We start from the raw sequence: 17694 nt of genomic DNA, 5'->3' as shown, positions 1-17694 counted from the left end.
AATGTAGGAATCGCATTGATTGATTAGCGGGGCACAGAGTCCCAAAGTCATTTGCTGTAAACAATGAGAATGTGTCTTAAAAATACGATCACGGTTAGACGTATTGTTTAAAATTATATGTTATTAATGAATGAAAAACTTGGAATGAGAACATGTTTAGGATTTAGTTTCATCATGGTTTGGCTTTCTTTTGGAAAACATTTAATTCTGCCCGTGAGGTCGAGGTCGGAAATATCAGTCTAGGGATTAAAACTCTGCCTTTTTATCTCGGAGGTCCATTACTCAAAGAAATGAGATCATTAGTTCTCAAAAAGTTAATTTAACGATTTCGGTTAGAACTGCAATAAAATATCCAGTGAAACTTGTTTTTTCGTAATACACTCGATGCACATGTAGAGACGAACAAATGATTACAACTTCAAAAAACTAGATGATTTATTGAAGAGAAGGGGCTTCGCAAACTGAGCAACTCAGTAACGAGTTGGCCAAAAAAAAAAAAAAAAAAAAATTGCTCTAAGCACTATGGGACTTAACTTCTGAGGTCATCAGTCCCTGAGAACTTAGGAATACTTAAACCTAACTATCTTAAGGACATCATACACACATGCCCGAGGCAGGATTCGTACCTGCGACCGTAACGGTCGCGTGGTTCCAGACTGTAGCGCCCAGAACCGCTCGGCCACCCCGGCAGGCGAGTTGGCCCACCTCTGGCCCTAGTGCAAGCTGTTGGTAGGTTTGCAATTGATTGACAGAGTCCTTGGATCTCCTCCTGACGGATATCGTGACAAATTATGTCCAACTGGCGCGTTAGACCGTGAAAATCGCGAGCTGGTTGGAGGGTTCTGCCCATAACGCTCCAGACGTTCTCAATTGTGGAGCGACTGGGTGACCTTACTGGCAAAGGCTAAGGTCAGGGTCTTACAAGGACGAAGACAAGCAGAAGAAAGTCTAGTCCTGTGTGGGTGGTCTTTATGTTGTTGAAATGTGAGTTCAGGGTGACTTGCCATAAAGGGTAACAAAAGAGGGATGGGGGTGAGGTAGAATATCGTCGACTTACCGTTGCGCTGTAAGTGTGCTGCGGATAACCAAAGGGATCCTGCTATGAACAGAAATGGCACCGCAAATCATCACTCCTAATTGTTAGGTCGTATGGTGGGCGACAATCAGGTCGAAATCCCACCACTGTCTGTAGATCTCTAGGCACATATTCGATCTGGAATATCATTAACTGGAGTGGAATTGACTTGAGTGATCAGTCTGACTTGAAACTGAATCTAGTTGTCTGTCTGTACATGTACATCACATCATTGACTTCCGTCCTATTTGGATAATTGCTTGGTGGTGTGTAGTTCGTAATTTCTGGTATCTCAACTCTTGACCAGGGCTGTATGAAGAGGATGGCGAGCTACGCTACCGGCAAGGGCGCATAGTGGCGCAGAAATGTGTCGAAAAAATAACAAGAAAGGACGTCGGTTTAAAAATAAACTGGGAGAAGTAAAAAAGTTCTCCTATCCCCTGTGTTTCTACTGCCTTTTGCGTACGAGAAGAAGCCTTTTGCTCGCCCACCACTTGCGAGGTAATGAGCGAGCTGTAGCACCCTGGAAATATTCTGTGTTTGGATTTGGTGTGGCGGTGCGGGCCTCTCATCCGGCCGCTGCCGGCAGCAACCATGTGGTGCCGAACGTTAGCTAAGCATGAGGGGCAGCCCCATCGCGTGGTCCAGCCGCGTGGCTGGGAATTCCATGGTGATGCTGTGTCGATGAAGGAGACACGCCGGGAGTGCCAAAGATGGCGGACTTTGTGAAACCTTAATGGGAGATGTTTCACAGGTCGTATAGAAATTAATAGTAGCCAGATGAATCATGATACCTCAAAAAGAAATGTAGATTACCATTATTTGCATGATGATTCTGATGGCATAATCAGATTTTCAATACCTTCATTAGTTTAAAGTTTAGTATCTGACTGTAAATTATACAAATAACAACCAGCAACGAATTACCAAAATATAAACGGTTCATCCGATTTTGTCGATCGATGTGTCTTCAGAAAGCTATTAGTGATTAGGGAGACTCGATTTTTTTCTCTTCTGATGTGAATATTATTGTTTACATTTCATATCCGTAAAAGGCTACACTCCATACAAACATCGTCAGAAAATACTTGCTAACACTTAAATTTATGTTCGATGTTAATAAATTCCTCTTTATCAGGAATGTTTATTTCGCTATTGCCAGTCTACATTTGACGTTCTCTCTGCTCCAGTCATTATCAATAATTTTGCTTGCCAAATAGCAAAACGCATCAACTGCTTTTAATGCCTCATTTCCTAAACTAATTTTTTTTTGCAACATCTTACTTAATTTAGCCAAAATTTCATTACCTTTGTCACACATTTTTGATATTCACCTTATAAGATATTTTCAAGACAATATTCATACCGTTCAGCTGCTCTTCTAAGTCCTTTGCCTACTTAGTTAAATTACAGTTTCATCGAAAAGCCGTATTCTTTTAAATTTATTCTCCCGGAACTCTTACTCCCGTTCCTAATTTGTCCTTGTTTTCTTTCTCAGCTTGCTCAGTGTAAAGATCAAATGACTTCTGGGTGGGGCTATACACACCTGACCTATTCCTTTCTTAACTACTGCTTCCCTTTCATGTCGTTCGGCTCTCATAGCTGTTGTCTGGTAACCATTCTGCCCACTACCTAAGCAGGGCTAATCCCTGATTCGCTCTGTGGCTTGGAACTGTTTCCTAACGCAAAGGGAGTGTCCTGTTTTGTCTCTTCAACGACACTTCAGATAAGCTTGTAGGCTTACTACATCTGGTCGACCTGTCCTTGTACGTGCTTCCAGCAAAATGTCAAGGACAAAACAACGAACCAGTGATAATGAGTGAAACTCAGTACGCAGATTCTTCATTAAATCGCCAAATCAGTCACCTTTATACCTCGTCACCTTGCTAATGACAGAATGGAGAATAATTCAGATTACAAAAAATCGAATAAGTAAATTATTGCAAAATTATTGATACTATCGTGACCTCTTGTTTACGTATTGCCTGTTGCCTAGTGTCTCAATATCTTCGACCGACATTCGGTTAACGATTTTCCTGACATTTGGCAGCACGAGGGCTGCTGAATCATCAGGGAAATGCGTCAAACAATCGTCGGATAAAGATCCAGTAACCAGTAAGTGACTGTTTCTCGTGGTATTGTTATCAATTCATTTTTAAATTCTTGTTCAAAAATGGCGCTATCAATAGAAATGCATTTTGGAGCTCTTGTAGGTGCTGTGTTGTTAATAGTAGGTGGCAACTGCATTACTCTTTAAAGTGCACACAAAGGTTTAGGAATGCATGAGCAATGTTTACTTTGATTGCAAAAAAAATGGTTCAAATGGCTCTGAGCACTATGGGACTTAACTTCTCACGTCATCAGTCCCCTAGAACTTAGAACTACTTAAACCTAACTAAGGACATCACACACATCCATGCCCGAGGCAGGATTCGAACCTGCGACCGTAGCGGTCGCGCGGTTCCAGACTGTAGCGCCTAGAACCGCTCGGCCACTCTGGTCGGCGCGATTGCATTTTTAGCCTGTAGGTATTGGGCTTTAACAGAAATCGCAATCAGTGAGCGCCACCATTAACAGTAACCTGTCGAGGACCATCTAGTGGTTAACAGAGCAAACGCAAGCAGTTCCAGGACAGGTGAAACCGGGAAAAAGCTGAGAAATGATGGAGCTGCTATGCGCATACAGGCGCACTTAACAAGCTGTCGCCACCGCCCGTAGTAAGCACATTCACACTTCAATGAAGAATTTAGTTACACCCCGAATTTCACGGTTAGGTTTAACTTGGCCACTGGGGTAGACACATATGCACAACTTTACTTCTATTCCGAGCCTGATAAGCAATCATTGTTGTCGAGTTGAGAATTCTGGTCAGTTAATTTTTAATATATTATGGAACTGAACTTAACAGTAACGTACTCTCGATTTCCAAAACTTTGCCCACCATAGGTCATTCCAATTTAATCTTTCTTCGTTTATTATTAGTTGTACTACATCTGGAGTAAGCTTTTTACCGAATTATTTGACAACGTTTAAAGAAGGTCAATTAGAATTTATTTTACCTTTAATTTCTTTTTCGTAGTTAGTCGTCCCTTAGGACAATAAGTGAAAGTCTGTGATTATCCCCCACCCATCGTTCCATTGCTGGGCCAAAAATTAGCGTTTAATAATCCTGTAGTGCACAGTTTAATTAGTATGTTTCTTTGGGCAGTAATCTAGGTAGGCAAGTAGCTGGCACCATCAACCTTTTTCTAAGAGAACTGGGGTTTTGCATAATTTTGCGTACCCTGCCAGTATTTGAGATTTTTCTGTGATCTTTTGGGAAGCAGTTAGACACATTCAACGGTAGTAAGTTTAATTTTTTTCTTATTTAATTGCGAAGTGTTTGATATAGGTTTCAACTTCGTTTTTACAAGTTTAATCTGCCGGGGCCAAAGCTTAACGTATAAGTTTTTCTCACGGCTTTTCTCTTGTATTGTGGATTCTGTTCCACATCTGGTGAATATTGGCGTAACTTTAGAGTTGGTTTATATAGGTGTGTAATGCATTTCTTTGTTTAGTTTTATTTGTAATTTTACTGTGACAGATTTTCTCACGGATATTTGAGTTGTTCATGGTTTAAATGAGAACGAGAAACCAGATGAAGTTAGGTTCTGAGCGACAGTGTGTTTCAAATGTTTTTCTCGACCATTTCAACGTTGCCGTCGCGGTTCTGATCACCATCGCAAAGGTGTTAAACGAAGGGGTGAAATGTGAGTAAGAGTGGGAGCGCTGGGCACATTAGCGGTAAAATTTGTGAGAACGGGACATCATTAACCCATCTTACAACTCACCTGAATTTCCGAGTTCTCGCCTATTTTTCGCATTTGTCGGCACCTTAGTGCTTGAAGCGTCACCGAGCACGAGGATGACGTCACAGGTAGCCACGCATTTGCCCACTACAGACGAAGGTTGGAGACATCTGTGAGCTAAATTCTGAACTTCTGCGTTGCAACTGCAGCCAATTACGGTGTTTCAAAATAGTGATATTTTAACTTAGATGCGCTGTGTAGGCTGCAGGACACAAATGGCACTGAAAATCAGATAATTTTAGTTTAGAAGTTACTCTTTATACATAGTGTTAATTACCAGAAACAAAATTTCCTGCATGATCATCATACTTCTCTATGACAGTCAGTGATCTAGCATGTAATGCCATTCTGAAGCTGGTAAAAGACGCAGAAGGTATACAGATGATAACCCGGCCCTCCACACCCCCCCCCCACAAATTCTGTAAGTCCCTCCAGATCCTTGATCGCCATGCACTCCGCCTCGTCTTCCGTACACGCCTCCCATCCCTCATGTGGATCCTCTACGACCTGATTCCTTTACCCCATCTGCTCCTATTCCTTGCACATATCTGCGTACTCTTCACCCCCTGTCGCCTTGATCCCCCTCATCCCCTGGTTGCTCCTCTCCTCTCCAACCGCCGCCCTCCGCCGCGCCTTCACCGTTGTGCCCCCCCCGCCCCTACCCTCCATCTCTACACCCTTCATCGCCTTTCCCAAGGTGGCTTCTGTCGACTCCCATCCCAGATGTTGGCCTCTCTCACTCTATTTATCCCTCCTATCAACTCTGATCCTCACCTCCCCCTCCCTTCCTCTGTCCTTTTCCTGGGCTCCCTATCCCTCCCTCCCTTCCATCCTGTTTTTTCCCTGCCTACCCTCTCTCTGCCTCCCTTCTCTCCCCTGAGTCCTTTTGCATTTCCCTCATCTGCCTTTCCCCATTCTCTCTCGCATCTGCCCTGCCCTCCTTATGAGTCCTGAGTCCTCTCCCTCCATCGGTCCCCCCCCCACTTCGTTTTTCCTCTCCTCCCCCCCTTTTTCTTCCCTCATCTGTCCAGCCCCCCCCCTCCCCCATCTGCCCCAGGCTGTGGTGTGTCATCTTCGTGCTGACTTTTTAGTGCTGTGTTTCCAGTGAGTGTTAAGTGTTGTGAGCCTTTTCTGAAGTGTTGCGAACGGAAATCATACTGTCGCTGGGTCTGATTTTTATATCTCTTGCGAATAGAAACCAGACTGTCGCCGTGTTTTTTAATTGTCTGTCTACTTTTTACTTGTCTTCTTTCTGTGAATTTTATTAGCATGGCCAACCTTTGTTCTATGTTTTGACTTCCCACAATTTTCTGCCATTTTACAATTTAAGTCTCCGTTTTATTATCTGCTTTTATTGTTTAATATCTTCTTTTTCTGTTTTAAAAATTCTGTAGGCTGAAGAGCAGCGTACTAAGCTGCTGCCAGATCGCCCAATTGAGGGGGGGGGGGGGGGGAGGAATCGAAATTCATTAAAGGAAAAAAAAACAGATGATACAGTAGATATTGCAATTAAGTTGAATATTTTTAAGATGATGGAAGTTACTAAAGGATAAGCTAAATTCATACCTGTTGTCAAAGGGTTTCTCAGAAAAAATTGTTACCTTGGGTTTTTTGGATGAACGAGGTTTAATTGCATATTACTACATTTTTAGTGCCACAGAGGTATCACTCCCTTCATTAATTCAGCTGAAAACTGCCATAAAGAAATTCAGGTATGTAATCAAAAGAAAAACGCTGCCCGATCCGTCTTCTCGCTATCTCGGTTAAATCCTCGATGGAATAATCATAGTTGCTTATTGTTTGGAATTCCAAGCTATTTTAGTAAAGTCTCTGATAAGAATCGAACATTAGCTCTACTGACGTGTATTCGTTCTGTTGCTTAAACCGGCCAACATGGCAAAACTTGAGGAAGCGTTGTTGTTGTTGTTGTGGTCTTCAGTCCAGAGACTGGTTTGATGCAACTCTCCATGCTACTCTAACCTGTGTAACCTTCTTCATCTCCTAGTACCTACTGCAACCTACATCCTCCTGAGTCTGCTTAGTGTATTCATCTCTTGGTCTCCCTCTACGATTTTTACCCTCCACACTGCCCCCCAATACTAAACTGGTGATGCCTTGATGTCTCAGAACATGTCCTACCAACCAATCCCTTCTTCTAGTCAAGTTGTGCCACAAACTTCTTTTCTCCACAATCATATTCAATACTTCCTCATTAGTTATGTGATCTACCCATCTAATCTTCAGCATTCTTCTGTAGCACCACATTTCAAAAGCTTCTATTCTCTTCTTGTCCAAACTATTTATCGTCCGTGTTTCACTTCCATACATGACTACACTCCATACAAATACTTTCAGAAATGACTTCCTGCCACTTGTTATTATTACAAATATTATTATTAATGTCGTATGGCATTGAGAACGTTGTTAAATGGGTGTAAATTATATCTGAAAATTATTCCTTAAATCAGGGAATCATGTAGCAGCTCTCAGTGTCAACTCACCTATTGCTGTGGCTAGTTCTCCGCAATAAGTCTCGTTGTGTGTTCCTACGCAGCACAGTAAAATGTAGCACTTCGCTTTCAGAACAACTCCTTTCTTTTTTTCCCTTCATCTCAGAGTAGTACTTGCAACCTAGGTCCTGTATTGTTTGTTGGATATATTCCAATCTCTGGCTTCCTCTACAGTTTTTATCCACTACAGCTCCCTCTAGTACCCTCATATCTTAACAGATGTCCTACAAACCTCTCCCTTCTTCCCATCTTCTCCTTTCTTCTTTTCAGTTCCTTTGCTCCCCGATACTCTGGAGAACCTCCTCATTCCTTACCTTATGAGCCCACCTAATTTTCAACATTCTTCTATTTCATCACATCTCAGATTCTCTTCTTTTCAGTTTTTCACATAGTACCTGTTTCACTGCCATACACTGCTGTGTTCCAAACGTACATTCTCAGAAATTTGTACCTGAAACTTGGCCTGTGTCTGATACTAGCAGACTTCTCTTGGCCTGGAATGTCCTTTTTCCAGTCCTAGTCCTCTTTTTATGTGCTCCTTGCTCTGATTGTGATGGGCTTTTTGACTGGCAGGGAAGCAGAATTCCTTAACTTCATCTATTTCGAGATCACCAATCCTGATGTTAAGCATCTTGCTGTTCCAATTTCTATTACTTCTCATTACTCCCGTCTTTCTTCGATTTGCTCACAATCCATATTCTGTACTCATTAGACTGTTCATTCCATTCAACAGATCCTATAATTCGACTTCACTTTCACTGAGGACAGCAATATCATCAGTGAATCTTATCATGGATATTCTTTCACTTTCAATTTTAATTGGACTTTTCCGCTATTGATTTTCCAATGTATAGATTGAGCACTACGGACGAAAGGCTTTTTTAATCCGAGCACTTCGTTCTTGGTCTTCCACTTTTATTAGTCCCTCTTCGTTCTTGTGTATGTTTATTACCCGTCTCTCGCTATAGATTACCTCCATTTTCCTCAGAATTTCGAACATCTTGCACCATTTTGCAATGTCGAATGCTTTATCCAGGCCCACAAATCCTATGAACGATTCTTGACTTTTCTTTAGTCACGCTTGCATTATCAACCGTAACGTGAGAATTGCTTCTCTGGTGTTTTCAGCTTTCCTAAAGCCAAGCTGATATTCATCTAACACATCAAAATGGTTCAAATGGCACTGAGTACTATGAGACTTAACATCTGCGGTCATCTGTCCCCTAGAACTTAGAACTACTTAAACCTAACTAACCTAAGGACATCACACACATCCATGCCCGAGGCAGGATTCGAGCCTGCGACCGTAGTTGTCACGTGGTTCCGGACTGAAGAGCCTAGAACCACTCGGCCACAGCGGCTGGCTCTAACATATCCTTAATTTTCTTTTCCATTCTTCTGTATATTATTCCTGTCAGCAACTTGGGTGCATGAACTGTTGAACTGACTGTGCGATGATTTTCGTACTTGTCAGCTCTTGCAATCTTCCGAAATGTGTGGCTGACGTTTTCCCGAAAGTCAGATGGTATATCACCAGACGCATACTGTAAGTAGGCTGTTTAGGTTTTTATGTTGGTAACGCCACGTAGTGCTCCGTATGAAAATCACTGACTGTTCTGTGTGCAGTCTGTGTCTGGTTGGACTCATTGTTGGAATATTTGCGTGTGTAGTGTTGGGCAGTTGGATGTGAACATCCCGTAGCGTTGGACAGTTGTAGGTGGGCTGCCAGCAGTGGTGGATGTGGGGAGAGAGATGCCAGAGTTTTGAGAAGTTACTATGAACGGACGATCTGAACGTGTGTCCATCAGAAAAAGCAAGTTTGTAAGACTTGATATCATGTACTGATGTATATATATATATATATATATATATATATATATATATATATATATATATATAATGACTTTTGAACACTATCAGGGCAAATACATTATTTGTTCTGTATCAAAATCTTTCATTTGCTAACTATGCCTATCAGTAGTTAGTACTTCAGTAGTTAGAATCTTTTATTTAGCTGGAAGTATTGGAGCTAGCTGTATTGCAGTAGTTCCAGTAACAAAGATTTTTGTGAGGTAAGCGATTAATTAAAGTTATAGGTTATTATTATCAGGGCCAAACTCTTGTAGGGATTATTGAAAGTCAGATTGCGTTGCGCTAAAAATGTTGTGTGTCAGTTTAGCGTTGATAGGAATAAATAGAGAGAGAACTGTCTGAGTACGTTCAGTTTTGCTGAGTTGTTTGAAAATCAAATAACGTAAGAGTTTTTCCAGCACTGTCACTCTTTACATACAAAGAAGAAGTTTCAATACATTCTACACACCAACGTAAATAGTTGTCTTGTTGCCACTTCCCCCAATTAGTTCAGAAATTATGATGGAATGTTATCTGTCCCTACTGCTTTATTCAATATTAAGTTTTCCAAAGCTATTTTAAATTCTGCTTGTAATACTGAATCCACTATCTCATCACTATCGATTCCTTTCTTCCATCACGTCATCAGAGAAATCTTCCCCTAACACAGGCCTTCAGTGTATTCTTTCCAACTATTCGCTCTCTTCTCTGCGTTTAACAGTGAAATTCTCATTGCAATCTTAGTATTACCGCCCTTGCTTTTAATTTCACCAAAGGCTCTTTTGACTTTCCCATGCTGAATCAGAGCTTCCGACATTAAATTTGTTTCGATTTCTTCACATTTTTCATGCCGCCATTTCGCCTAAGCTTCCCTGCTCCTCTTATTTATTTCGTACCTGAATTCCTGTACTTCTCTGAACATTTTTACACTTCCTGCTGTCATCGATAAATTGATGTATTTCTTTTGTTACCCATGGTTTCTTTGCAGCTACCTTCTTTGTACCTACGTTTATCTTTTCAACTTCCGTGATTGCAATTTTTAGAGATGTCCATTCATCTTCAACTAAAATGCGTACTGAGCTATTCATTATCGCAGTATCTATAGCTTCAGAGAACTTGAAATGGATCTCTTCATTCCTTAGTCCTTGCGTGTCCCACTCTTTGCGCACTGATTCTTCCTGAATAGTCTCTTAAACTTCTGCCTACTCTTAAGCATTATCTGCTCCCTCATTTCAGAATCTCTGTCTGTTCGTGATGTAATCTAACAGAAATCTTCCCGAATCAGTTTATTGCAGAACTCAATTAGTCTTTCTCCTCTGTCATTCATAGTACCAAGCCCATATTCTACTGTAATCCTTGCTTGTACTCTTTCCCGTACAACGTCATTCCAGTCCCCCATTGATATTCGATTTTCATCTCCCTTCACGCACTGCATTATTCGTTGAATATCCTCTTATGCTTTCTCCGTCTTTTCATCTTCTGCTTGCAAGTAGGTACGTATACTTAAAATATTGTTGGCGATGCGACTTTGCCGTTGATTATGATGAGAATATCCCTATCACTGAACTGTTCACAGTAAGTCACTCTCTGCCATACCTTCCTATTCATAATGAATCCTAGGCCCGCTATAACATTTTCTGCATCTGCTGACATTACTCTATACTCATCTGACCGGAAATCCTTGTCTTGTTTCCATTTCACTTCACTGACTTCCACTGTATCTAGATTGAGGATTAGCATTTTCGTTTTAGATTTTCTAGCTTCCCTACAACGTTCAAGCTAGTGTAACGTTACCCTTTCGTTGGTTATTCAATCTTTTCAACTTCTCCTCTTCCAGGTCTGACCACATCTCGCATGTGACATTCGGGTACCGTTGAGTGTCGAACATTCACGTCTCAGACGAAGAAATCCGACAACCTGGTCCGTTGGGGCTTGAAGCAGATGGGCCTTGTGGGGATGACGTTAATTTTAGCTTTCGGTCACATCGAAAACATGTATGAGCAGATGGTCGACCCAAGTTGGTTTGTGACTTCAGGCACATACCTGGTGGATTATGGAAAGCAGTTGTTATGTGACTGCCTCCTTAGCAATTAGCACCTTGGCAGCAATTTTTCTGAGGTTTCCAAAGTAACTATTGTATAAACAAGACTACAACGGAATGAGAATTGATCTAACATTGTCATTTATAGTCCTCGTGCCTCATGCAGACTTACATTTTAAATATCTAGTGTCGTTTCACTGTAGTGGTCTGGAAGTGTGGAGCTGCAAACAGTATGTCCATATTTGTTCCCGAATTAAACGACATAGCTTACAGTTTCTTTTGAATACACGATTAGATTGCTGAGTCCAGTCCAGTAATATGTTTTTCTTCGTTTTGTTATTTGTCTACTCCCATTATCATATTTTCATGGAAATCCTGAAACTCTACTGGAACACGACGCACGACGCCCACAGAAGCAAAAAAATGGTTCAAATGGCTCTGAGCACTATGGAACTTAACATCTATGGTCATCAGTCCCCTAGAACTTAGAACTACTTAAACCTAACTAACCTAAGGACATCACACAACACCCAGTCATCACGAGGCAGAGAAAATCCCTAACCCCGCCGGGAATCGAACCCGGGAACCACAGAAGCAGCTCGTTTCGAGTTGAAAACCATAGTGATGCCGTTCGTATTTTCTGTGATTTCCCCATGTCACTGAAGGTGGTTTCTTTAAAAGGGCACAGCTGATTTCCCTCCGCGTCCTCTGCCAGTCCGTATTTGTGCTCCGTCACCAATGACCTCGTCGTGGATGGGACGATAAACCGGTGTTCTTACTTTCTTCGAGATGCTTCGTTATTTTTCATTTCATCACAAACGTTTGTCCTAAACTACTCACAACACGTGTCCTCGGAGTCAATCGCGGTGGCATGCTTCACTAGGTTTACAAACCGCGTAATTTCGATTAAAACACTCTAGGTAGCTCTCTCCGCCATCGTTATCAGCAGTTAAAATCACTGACTGCCGGGTCTGCACGATGTTCCGCTTATAAGTATGTAATGACAGCTTCGGGAACCTTCCAGAGATGGTCAGAGAGGCGCACGCGAGGAACGCAAGTTGGGCAGCTGCTAACGGCTCCGTCCAACGCTCGGGACCGTGGACGTAACATGACGCGTGCTGCTAGTGCCACGTTTGAAGCTGCCACTCCCGCGTGTTCAGAGAAAATGGTTACAGCAAGTAAGAAATTGCAAGAGCGTTCAAGCGTCACCGACGAAAGATGCCTTGTGATTCGGTGGAAGAGGCCAAGCTAGCTGCGTATCTTTCATACTGTGGCGCTACTACTAGCAAGATAGTGCGCGTCCTGAAGAGACAAAGACTGAGAACGGTGTTCCGGCTCTTCTACAAGATAAGAGATATGTTACGCCCCATTAGAGACAACGGAGGTCTTAGAATTCATGGCTTGTGTGGTGTCCGCTGTGAATGTGGTAGCATTTGCATAGCTCAAATAATTCACATTGTTGTCGAGCGTTGCGCAGAGCATTCACGAAAAACGAAGAAAACATAATAAGTCGGCTATAGTTGATCATTGTCTAGAAAACGGGCATAAAATACAATTTTAAAATGGAGAGCTTTGGCTCGGACAACATCATAATGGGATTCTGTTATCAAAGACCCGGCTGAAATTAGAATAAACGGCAACATTTTAGAAGCGAAGAGGGGTACACACTTACTAGGGCATGGGGGAGGACTCTGGACCCTGAGCGAAAGCAAAGACGTAGGCTTGACGCTTGCAGGGACGCGGGAGCGTGAGCGGCAGTTACTAACGTGGCGCCGGTCCTTCGAGTGGAGGCCAACGAGAAAGACTCGAGGGCCTCGTCCTTGCACCATGAGACGTCACTCGGCTTCCGCGCATGGTCCACTCTGGCTATCTATATAAGCAGAACACCGTGCCAGCCCCGTCAGTCAGTGATTTTAACTCCTGGTGACGATGGCGATCAAAGGCACGAGTGTATTATTCTGAATGGCGCGGTTTGTAAACTGAGAGGATGTTATTGGAACTCACGATAAGTCTTGGATTCCTTTGTAGTTTTGGTTCATTTTAATGTTGCTCACACTAAAACTGCAAAATCAACCGTCACATGGCCAACATTTCGTCCAAATGTCTTTCATCTGTCAAGCTTTACATCAATCCGTTACAGCAGTTAACCGAAAAGGAATACAGTGGTGTTGTTCAATGGATACATTCTATAATGTTTGTCTCTCAGAGGGATTGCTATAGGTAACTTCGACGCAATTTTTCCTTTACGTGTTACCTTCCCTATGTAGTCGAAAGCAGTGTATTGACTATCTGCTTCAACTCTACAAGGAGCTTTCCAGTGGTAACTACCAGCTCTCAATACCTCTATATCCTTAACATCCGTTTAGTTCTACAACGCTCAGATTGTTTCTTAACTTACACCAAATGAAGCACTTTGCTAGGCAAAGTAGTCATTACACTCTTAAGTGGATGATTATTAGATTTATTATGACCCAATATTCTTCTTATGCACTAAAACCTGATGAATGTTTTTGTGGTTCACCTTTCCGACCAGATGGATATAGTGCCATCCGTTTTTCTACGTAATAAAAAGCGTAAAGGAATATTAAAGGCTATACGGCTGGTCCCGGCGGAGGTTCGAGTCCTCCTCGGGCATGGGAGTGTGTGTTTGTCCTTAGGATAATTTAGGTTAAGTAGTGTGTAAGGTTAGGGACACACATATGAACATTTTTTTGAATAATAAATTTCATTAATTTATTATTACCCTGTACATTTAACTTCGAGTGCTGAGTTATCACCTCACAATATTAAAAGCTAAATAAGTCAGTTGTGACATTGTTTTTTGTAGGAGACTAAATACTACCTGAGCACCACATTTCAACGATGATTTATGATTTTGATTCATAATCAGTATTTGTATTAGTTGGACATTCACCTTATGACATACTCCTTAATCCCCTTACAGAGGAATCATTTGTCAGCATACGTCTGCTTGTTATTCTTGGAAATTAACATGAGCGTAATAGTTGATAACAAACTGGTGTGTAACTCATGTACTCAGTAGTGCTTCCAGTAGAAAAAAAAACTGCCGAAGAGGCAGACTTCATCTTTATGTTTGGTGACGAAATTTCCTGATTTAATGTAGCTGTGGCTACTGAAATCATTGTTGTCAGTTCTAAAATTATTGATTTACAAGGGACAGTAATAGAATACACCAGTCGATCATACAAAACTTGCACAGTGATGTTAAATATGCGATTGCATTTAACTGCGATGCTGTACCTTAACGCAGAACCTACATCACACGAGACGAGTAACCTGACAATGAGGAAACAAACTACACAAATATAAAAGTTACACCAGTCAGAGTAGCACGATTAACATTTCAACATATCCAGATATACTTCTCTATGGTGAATCTATGCAATGATGAACTGACATGAATGACTCAACTACGTACTTCTAAACCCTCTCTTCTCTAAACTACATTCAGCGCAGATCTGAATACGAGAGATCATCAACATTAGTTTCTTCGTATTGTAGTTCCCAGCGTCACGGAGAAGGTTGGGCTCTATGTCAATGATATACAACATGATACATGGGACAACTACATAAGTCCAAAATCAGGAATCAATTAAATCAACAGCACAGAGATAATGTGTAAATTAACTGAAGGTTATGATTGGAGCGGTTAGATGGTTTTAAATAAGGACGAGAAACGAAGAGGAAAGTCAGGTAAAGTCTCCTGCATTAATCTGTGTTGATTCAATTGAAGGAAAAGATATACTGGAAATAATAAGTGCAACTAATAACACATAAATATGTGGTACATGTGAGTTACATATTATGAGGAATTTCTCAATAAACAGAGGAACTATTTAAGAACACAACTCTCAGATACGAACTTCTGATAAATAATACCATGCAACTTCGGCTTAGACACGAGACAAGTAATAAACATGATATATATTGTAAATGAGGCGTCTACAAAAAAAAAAAATAAATAAAAAAAATTGCAGTGACTGCGATAAATTTTATATTGGATAGAGGGTTAGAAATTTTAAAATTAGATTCAGGAAACACGCGCATCCGCAGAGGAAAATTGCGTTTGGGCTACCCCATATAGAAAATAAGCATAGCGTAAGATAGGCGACAACATGTAGGTTGTACATGCCGCGCTTATTGGCCAGCTATTGAACCTTTTAGACGAAATAGATGTCTATGTGTGCTAGAAACACCACCCCAATAAAGTACTGATTGAACAAAACTAATTCATATCGAATGCTTATTGATCATTACATGATAGGTTGTCTTTAAATTTTATTTTACCTAACCTAAATGCTTTTAAATTTAGTACTCAGCAGCACACCGTTAACGTCCTCACCGATCGTTGAAGCATGCAGCATTGTGATGTCAGCTATTGTAATAGAACATTACGAGAGAGAACCCATAATCTCCCGAGATCTGAGATGATGTAAGGAACTGTAACCTCTTCGTAAACGTTTCGTTATGTTTTTCTTTTAAACTTCTGCTAGGACTCGCTCAGCTTTAAGTATCATTTCTTTTGTAGCCTCTCCCTTGTCTCCTCAGAAAGCAGAAGGTGACTGTATTTGATCTCTGTGTAACTGAGGATAGTTATATCTGATTCAGACTACAATACCTCTTGTAATATCGTAATTATTCCTTGTTTTAAGCTGGATTTTAAATGTTTTGCGTTTATTCAAAATTCGTTTCACGGATTGCGATCATTTTAAAAGAAACATTGCTATGCAGGACATATACTGGGATTGAAATTCTTTTATTTCTTCGTAGAGTTACGCACCACCCTGTTAGCAACGAATCAATAACTATTGAGAATGCTGATTCACGTCACTGATACTGCAATTAAAATGTTTCCACTTTCTCTTCTTACTAACCTATTAAAATAAGTAACATTCAATCTTTCACTCTAGGGAGGGACGAAATATACGATGACAAGTTTTCGCGTGCTCGCTGCACATATTCGTACGTTCGTTGTTTGGTATGCTGCTTCTAATGCACCTCACCATATACTCCGTATGTCACAAATACCTATACGAGAGATGGTATTTTTAAATAATAACAAGTATTTTATCACGAACCTAACTAAGTTTGTTTCAGATTTACTTTTATTATATTATTAACTCGGGCTAAATTCGCTTATGCAGAATTCTATGTCTTTTATTGTAACACACATTTGTAAACTTTGCCTGCAGGAAGTAACACCTAGCTGTCAAGCCTCTTCAATTGCTTGCGCTGTAGATGCAAGCACGGTCTGCTAACATCTCTCAAAGAATCAGACAAAGTTAACCTCTGGCACTGCCTATAATATATATAAGAAAACTTTTAGTCACTCGCACTAATAATCATGCGGCAGTGTTATTCATGGATGATCGACTTACGAGGAAACTTCAGAACTACGAGGGCATGCTGAAAAGTAATGCCTCAGAAATTTTTATATGAAAACTTATAGCTTTTAAATAAAACAAACGTTACAAACAATTCTGTCAGAGGAATCTCCGCAAGTGAGCATTATACCAGAGGTTTAAAATATGACTACAGTTGTAAGGTTCATTTATTTAGAACACGACCGGTTATGGGCACTTATAAGCCCATCTTCAGGTGTCGTACTGAAAATAGCAAGAAACGCGAGATAATTTTTACATGCAGCAATACACATAGATAAGTAAAAGTTCCATAAAAATTTCACAAGCCACCGGTCGTGCTAGGTCATGTAAAACCTAAGTCGATGCTAAAATGACACCAGACAGCACTGCGGACGACTACCTGGGTAAATAAATATGTAAAGAATAGCAGGACACTTGCAGTTGGTGGTGTGACTCCGAGCGCCACGGTGGACGAGTGCAGGACGCGGATTGTGCTACCAGCGAGCGCAGAGCAAGGAGCAGCGTAAGCCAAGGAGGAAACGGCAATGGCACTAAATGGACACATTGAAAGTGGGGTCAATTTAAAAGCTGCTAACTATAAGTGGACAAGTAATCGAGCCTTAAATAGGATAAAACCCGACACGAATTTTACATCATGCAAAACAGGTAAATTCTAAATTAGTGAGGAAATAGATAATGAAGCAGCAAAATAATGCGCCATAGTCACGGGATAAAAAATGAAAAACCTCCAAACTTCTGCTAAAAGAGGACATTTTACAGCTCTTTAAAATAAACTGGCTGGACCTTGCAGACCTCACTATGGGAAAGAGGCATGTGCCATACATTCGTTAAGCTTAGTTAAAGGCCACAACCGTAACGGCGAAAAACACTGACCCAGTTCAGAAATACACATGTATGGCGTACAGTAATTAGAAACCAGAGAGAGAAGGAAATAAAAGAATTTGGAGGTATTAGTTTTGAGCAC

The sequence above is a fragment of the Schistocerca piceifrons genome, chromosome 5 (assembly GCF_021461385.2).
Source record: "Schistocerca piceifrons isolate TAMUIC-IGC-003096 chromosome 5, iqSchPice1.1, whole genome shotgun sequence".
NCBI lineage: Eukaryota > Metazoa > Arthropoda > Insecta > Orthoptera > Acrididae > Schistocerca > Schistocerca piceifrons.
This window is presented reverse-complemented; position numbering follows the sequence as displayed.